The sequence below is a fragment of the Littorina saxatilis genome, linkage group LG12 (genome assembly GCF_037325665.1).
Source record: "Littorina saxatilis isolate snail1 linkage group LG12, US_GU_Lsax_2.0, whole genome shotgun sequence".
Lineage (NCBI taxonomy): Eukaryota > Metazoa > Mollusca > Gastropoda > Littorinimorpha > Littorinidae > Littorina > Littorina saxatilis.
In genome coordinates this window covers 72477133-72482967 of record NC_090256.1, presented here as the reverse complement: position 1 = coordinate 72482967, position 5835 = coordinate 72477133, and the positions used below count along the sequence as shown (strand labels likewise).

Below are 5835 nucleotides of genomic sequence, written 5' to 3'. Positions count from 1 at the left end.
CATCCTCGGCCAGCTGCCTGTGGACATCCTTCATGACGCCCTGCCGGCCAGTCTGCCTGTCCTCGAGGCCATCTATGTTAAGGCGAGTTTCATTCTTTTCTTCGGCTTCTTCTCTTTTCCTGTTTAACCGTTTCACTGGTGTCTATTCTCAGTCTGCTGTATTATACCTGCATGATACATTTTCTACCAGCCTGTCTGTCTTGGAGGCTATGTTAAGGTGAGGTGGGTTTTGTTTTTTTCATGTATTTTTGTTTTTTTGTTTTGTTTACTTTTACACTGGAGTTCATTCTCAGTCAGTCAGCTGTATTTTTCCTGTACAAAATCTTTGCTTTGCTGCCAGCCTGTCTGTCCTGGCGACTACGTTAAGGTGAGTTTTGTTGCCGTTGTTTTTGTGTGTTTTTTCCAGTACACTGGAGTCTATTTTCAGTCAGCACGACACGGTGGCTGCTAGCTTGCTTGTTCTATAAGCTATTTATAGTCATGTGAGAGGTCGTCATCGGTAATATATTGATTAGGCCAAACAAAAATGTATGCTGGTTTAGGGTAACATGATCAACAAAAATGGGGTCGGTAGGTCGGCTTTTAAAAATGTAGCCAAGCGCTAAACGGGCTACTAATTCGTTATAATGATTTTATGTCATTCCTGTCTTGTGTAAGTTAAATTTGATATGCTCAGACACCTGGAGGTCGTAAACTCGCTCAGTCGGCTGTGTCCACTAGGGAACGTAATATGTTTTCCTTTGACGTCAAGCCGCCCTCCCAGAGAGACGCCGGGGTACCTTGGGCCCCAGGTGGTCGTTATGCAATGTGCCGACAGCCTGTCTACCCGAGTTGGACTTGGCGTTTTGTCAAGTGGGTGTCATTTCTTTTGACAGGGTAGATCATAGAAGATGCCAGGTGGCTCGGAGGTTTTAGTCTCTTACCCCCCCCCTCCCTTTCCTTGTCTTTACTGACCAATGAGAAATGATGTCAGTTTTGTTAGCTAACTCTTGATTGGTGGCTTTTGACGCCACCCATCCCCATTTACATGATAGCATTTTGAGATTTTGGGAGAGAACTGAGAACTATCTCGGAGAGAGAGGACGTACTCGTTTTGTACTTTGTTATCATGGAGACATACTGATGTAGATTGCATTGTACTATTGGTGTGGCCTCCCGGCCTTCGGGCTGGGAGCTGTGTTGGTGAGGAGAAGAGAAAATAGAAAATAAAGAGAAATGTGAATCGACAGACATGGTTTTCCAGAGTTTCATGTTGCATCAAGTGACTCGTCGGTCTGTGCCAGTGAACTCTTGTCTATCATTCTCTACATGTGAGTGAAAGTCCATTACGAGAGCAAGTGATGTTCGTTCAGTGCAAGACACTAAAGAGGCACCCACATGGTGTACTCCTGAACTTCGGGGTTTACTTCTACTAGGTGACTACATTCACCCAACTACTACATCAAGAGGCTACAATCAAATATTATCCTCTTCCTTCCACCCCATCACAAATGGCGCTGCGAGCAGGGTCGTGTTTTGCACAGAATGGACTTTTCTTGTGACTCGTTTTCCATCATGGAGTACGGTAAATCTTGCTGGTGCGACCGACACCGGAATCCTGACGTCTGCCTGGAAGATATTCAACCATGGTCAACATAGTCTGCTTCTACCTGTTCCTGCGGACCATGCCTGTCTTCAACCTGTTTTGCATCGGCGGTTCCTGTCTGTTCCTAGGTCTACACTCAAACAGATCCTGTCCTGTTTGCTGTCTTCGATCGGCGATTCCTGTTTGTTTACCCGTGTGCTGTTTCCTGATTCCGAAGTGTTACCTACGTTATTTCATCTTAGTGATTATCTCGTAATATCGACGAAGTGTTATTTTGCGGTTGTGTGACCTTGATGGAACTGTGTGGTGCCCATTTGGTGAGTGTGACTATAGCCCTTATTCAACGGACTGTGTATGACGGTGTAGAGAGCCTACAGGACTCAGCCAGTGTATATACTGTACTCGAGTGGCTGTAGCGCGTGCAATCCCATTCTTAGCTAGTGTGACACGTCATATCGGACTTGACGGATACAGACTTGGGCTGGTGACGTTCGCCATGTGGTATTACATAAGACTTTCCTCGGTGTTCGCGGCAGTGAAGTGACGCAAGTGTTGCGTCCACGAAGAGACTCGCAGGTGTGTTTACTGCCGGGTATTTTGTTGCCGTTTAATTTGTTGATGTTTGATAATGTTCATTTTCATGTATGCTATGCCATGTTTCTTGTATTGGTATGATTGATATTGATTGTTGCGATTATTTGTCATGATGCTTTGAGTGGAATGTGTTGGCGGATATTTGCGCTTATTGAAATATTTTTTTTTTTTGGCACAAGCAGATACTACAAATCTGATGGTAATTGCCACCTAGGGTTGAAAGTAATTTAGTGAATACTTGCTGACCTTCAAATAAGGCCCTGTATCATCACTTTCTTAATTGCTCTCTTAAGCGTAAACTAAGTTATGATTTACCTTGTTACCTTTAAATAGGCTTGGTACAGATCATTTGTAATGTTGGATGTCATTGCATTGTGTCAGGTGTATTGTACATGATGTATCATTTTGACAGTGTCAGGTAACTACGTCATTCATTAGTGAATCTGTCCATTTTGTAACTGTTACGTTTTTCACCTAAAATACGTCTTAAACACAGCCTTTACCTCCCTCTCTTCTTTAACTCAAGTGGTTTTGATTGATCTAAGTTGTCTTGCATATCGCACTTCATAGACTTTCGTTTGTCCCGCTTTAACTCAACGTCGACCTTAGGTCTTTCCACTGTAGTGACGTCGACCTTATTTCTTATCCGTTGTTTAATCAGCGCGGACGCTGATTGTTAAAAGCTTGGGGGAGATGTAGCCAAGCGCTAAACGGGCTACTAATTCGTTATAATGATTTTATGTCATTCCTGTCTTGTGTAAGTTAAATTTGATATGCTCAGACACCTGGAGGTCGTAAACTCGCTCAGTCGGCTGTGTCCACTAGGGAACGTAATATGTTTTCCTTTGACGTCAAGCCGCCCTCCCAGAGAGACGCCGGGGTACCTTGGGCCCCAGGTGGTCGTTATGCAATGTGCCGACAGCCTGTCTACCCGAGTTGGACTTGGCGTTTTGTCAAGTGGGTGTCATTTCTTTTGACAGGGTAGATCATAGAAGATGCCAGGTGGCTCGGAGGTTTTAGTCTCTTACCCCCCCCCTCCCTTTCCTTGTCTTTACTGACCAATGAGAAATGATGTCAGTTTTGTTAGCTAACTCTTGATTGGTGGCTTTTGACGCCACCCATCCCCATTTACATGATAGCATTTTGAGATTTTGGGAGAGAACTGAGAACTATCTCGGAGAGAGAGGACGTACTCGTTTTGTACTTTGTTATCATGGAGACATACTGATGTAGATTGCATTGTACTATTGGTGTGGCCTCCCGGCCTTCGGGCTGGGAGCTGTGTTGGTGAGGAGAAGAGAAAATAGAAAATAAAGAGAAATGTGAATCGACAGACATGGTTTTCCAGTTTCATGTTGCATCAAGTGACTCGTCGGTCTGTGCCAGTGAACTCTTGTCTATCATTCTCTACATGTGAGTGAAAGTCCATTACGAGAGCAAGTGATGTTCGTTCAGTGCAAGACACTAAAGAGGCACCCACATGGTGTACTCCTGAACTTCGGGGTTTACTTCTACTAGGTGACTACATTCACCCAACTACTACATCAAGAGGCTACAATCAATTTTTATCCTCTTCCTTCCACCCCATCACAAAAAAAAAATTATTTTCGATTTTTAGTCTCGGAACGGTTCGCAAAATGTGCCAGAGTTTGTGGGGTTTAAAAAAAAAAAAAATAGAAATTTAAAAAAAAAATAGAGTCGGCGGGAAAAAAATAGGGTCGGTCGGGTGACCCTAAACCAACATATATTTTTGTTTGGTCTTATGATATTTGACGGCGGACCGTGTAGTGTCAGTTCAGCGGGTATTGATAATTACAAAATGCATTGACGACCACACTCTTAAGTCTGTAGACACATTATCCGTGCTTATGTGATCAAAATGTGTATCGTGCCATGATCGTGCGTTGAAGATAACACTCTTGTTCACGATCTAATCATGTCTTGACCACAGGTTGTACAGAGCAGCCCCAGTCAGCCTCACGATCTAATCATGTCTTGACCACAGGTTGCACAGAGCAGCCCCGGTCAGCCTCACGATCTAATCATGTCTTGACCACAGGTTGCACAGAGCAGCCCCAGTCAGCCTCACCATCTAATCATGTCTTGACCACAGGTTGTACAGAGCAGCCCCAGTCAGCCTCACCATCTCATCATGTCTTGACCACAGGTTGTACAGAGCAGCCCCAGTCAGCCTCACCATCTAATCATGTCTTGACCACAGGTTGTACAGAGCAGCCCCGTTCAGCCTCACCATCTAATCATGTCTTGACCACAGGTTGTACAGAGCAGCCCCAGTCAGCCTCACGATCTAATCATGTCTTGACCACAGGTTCCACAGAGCAGCCCCAGTCAGCCTCACCATCTAATCATGTCTTGACTACAGGTTGCACAGAGCAGCCCCAGTCAGCCTCACGATCTAATCATATCTTGACCACAGGTTGTACAGAGCAGCCCCAGTCAGCCTCACGATCTCATCATGTCTTGACCACAGGTTGTACAGAGCAGCCCCAGTCAGCCTCACGATCTAATCATATCTTGACCACAGGTTGTACAGAGCATCCCCGGTCAGCCTCACCATCTAATCATATCTTGACCACAGGTTGTACAGAGCAGCCCCAGTCAGCCTCACGATCTAATCATATCTTGACCACAGGTTGTACAGAGCAGCCCCAGTCAGCCTCACGATCTAATCATATCTTGACCACATGTTGTACAGAGCAGCCCCGGTCAGCCTCACCATCTAATCATATCTTGACCACAGGTTGTACAGAGCAGCCCCAGTCAGCCTCACGATCTAATCATATCTTGACCACAGGTTGTACAGAGCAGCCCCGGTCAGCCTCACCATCTAATCATGTCTTGACCACAGGTTGTACAGAGCAGCCCCGGTCAGCCTCACCATCTAATCATGTCTTGACCACAGGTTGTACAGACCAGCCCCGGTCAGTCTCACCATCTAATCATGTCTTGACCACAGGTTGTACAGAGCAGCCCCGGTCAGTCTCACCATGTAATCATGTCTTGACCACAGGTTGCACAGAGCAGCCCCAGTCAGCCTCACCATCTAATCATGTCTTGACCACAGGTTGTACAGAGCAGCCCCAGTCAGCCTCACCATCTAATCATGTCTTGACAACAGGTTGTACAGAGCAGCCCCAGTCAGCCTCACCATCTAATCATGTCTTGACCACAGGTTGTACAGAGCAGCCCCAGTCAGCCTCACGATCTAATCATGTCTTGACTACAGGTTGCACAGAGCAGCCCCAGTCAGCCTCACGATCTAATCATATCTTGACCACAGGTTGTACAGAGCAGCCCCAGTCAGCCTCACGATCTAATCATGTCTTGACCACAGGTTGCACAGAGCAGCCCCAGTCAGCCTCACCATCTAATCATGTCTTGACCACAGGTTGTACAGAGCAGCCCCAGTCAGCCTCACCATCTAATCATGTCTTGACCACAGGTTGCACAGAGCAGCCCCGGTCAGCTTCACCATCTAATCATGTCTTGACCACAGGTTGTACAGAGCAGCCCCGGTCAGCCTCACGATCTAATCATGTCTTGACCACAGGTTGCACAGAGCAGCCCCAGTCAGCCTCACCGTCTAATCATGTCTTGACCACAGGTTGTACAGAGCAGCCCCGGTCAGTCTCACC

At 46.2% G+C, this 5835-nt stretch overlaps 1 long non-coding RNA gene across 1 annotated transcript; it reads left to right on the top strand.

Moving 5' to 3' along the window:
- Window positions 1–586: 586 nt before the first annotated feature.
- On the top strand, window positions 587–3512 carry LOC138982735 (uncharacterized). Its single transcript, XR_011460951.1, has 2 exons — window positions 587–897; window positions 3076–3512. It is a non-coding gene; the product is annotated as an uncharacterized lncRNA (long non-coding RNA).
- The last annotated feature ends 2323 nt before the right edge of the window (window positions 3513–5835 follow it).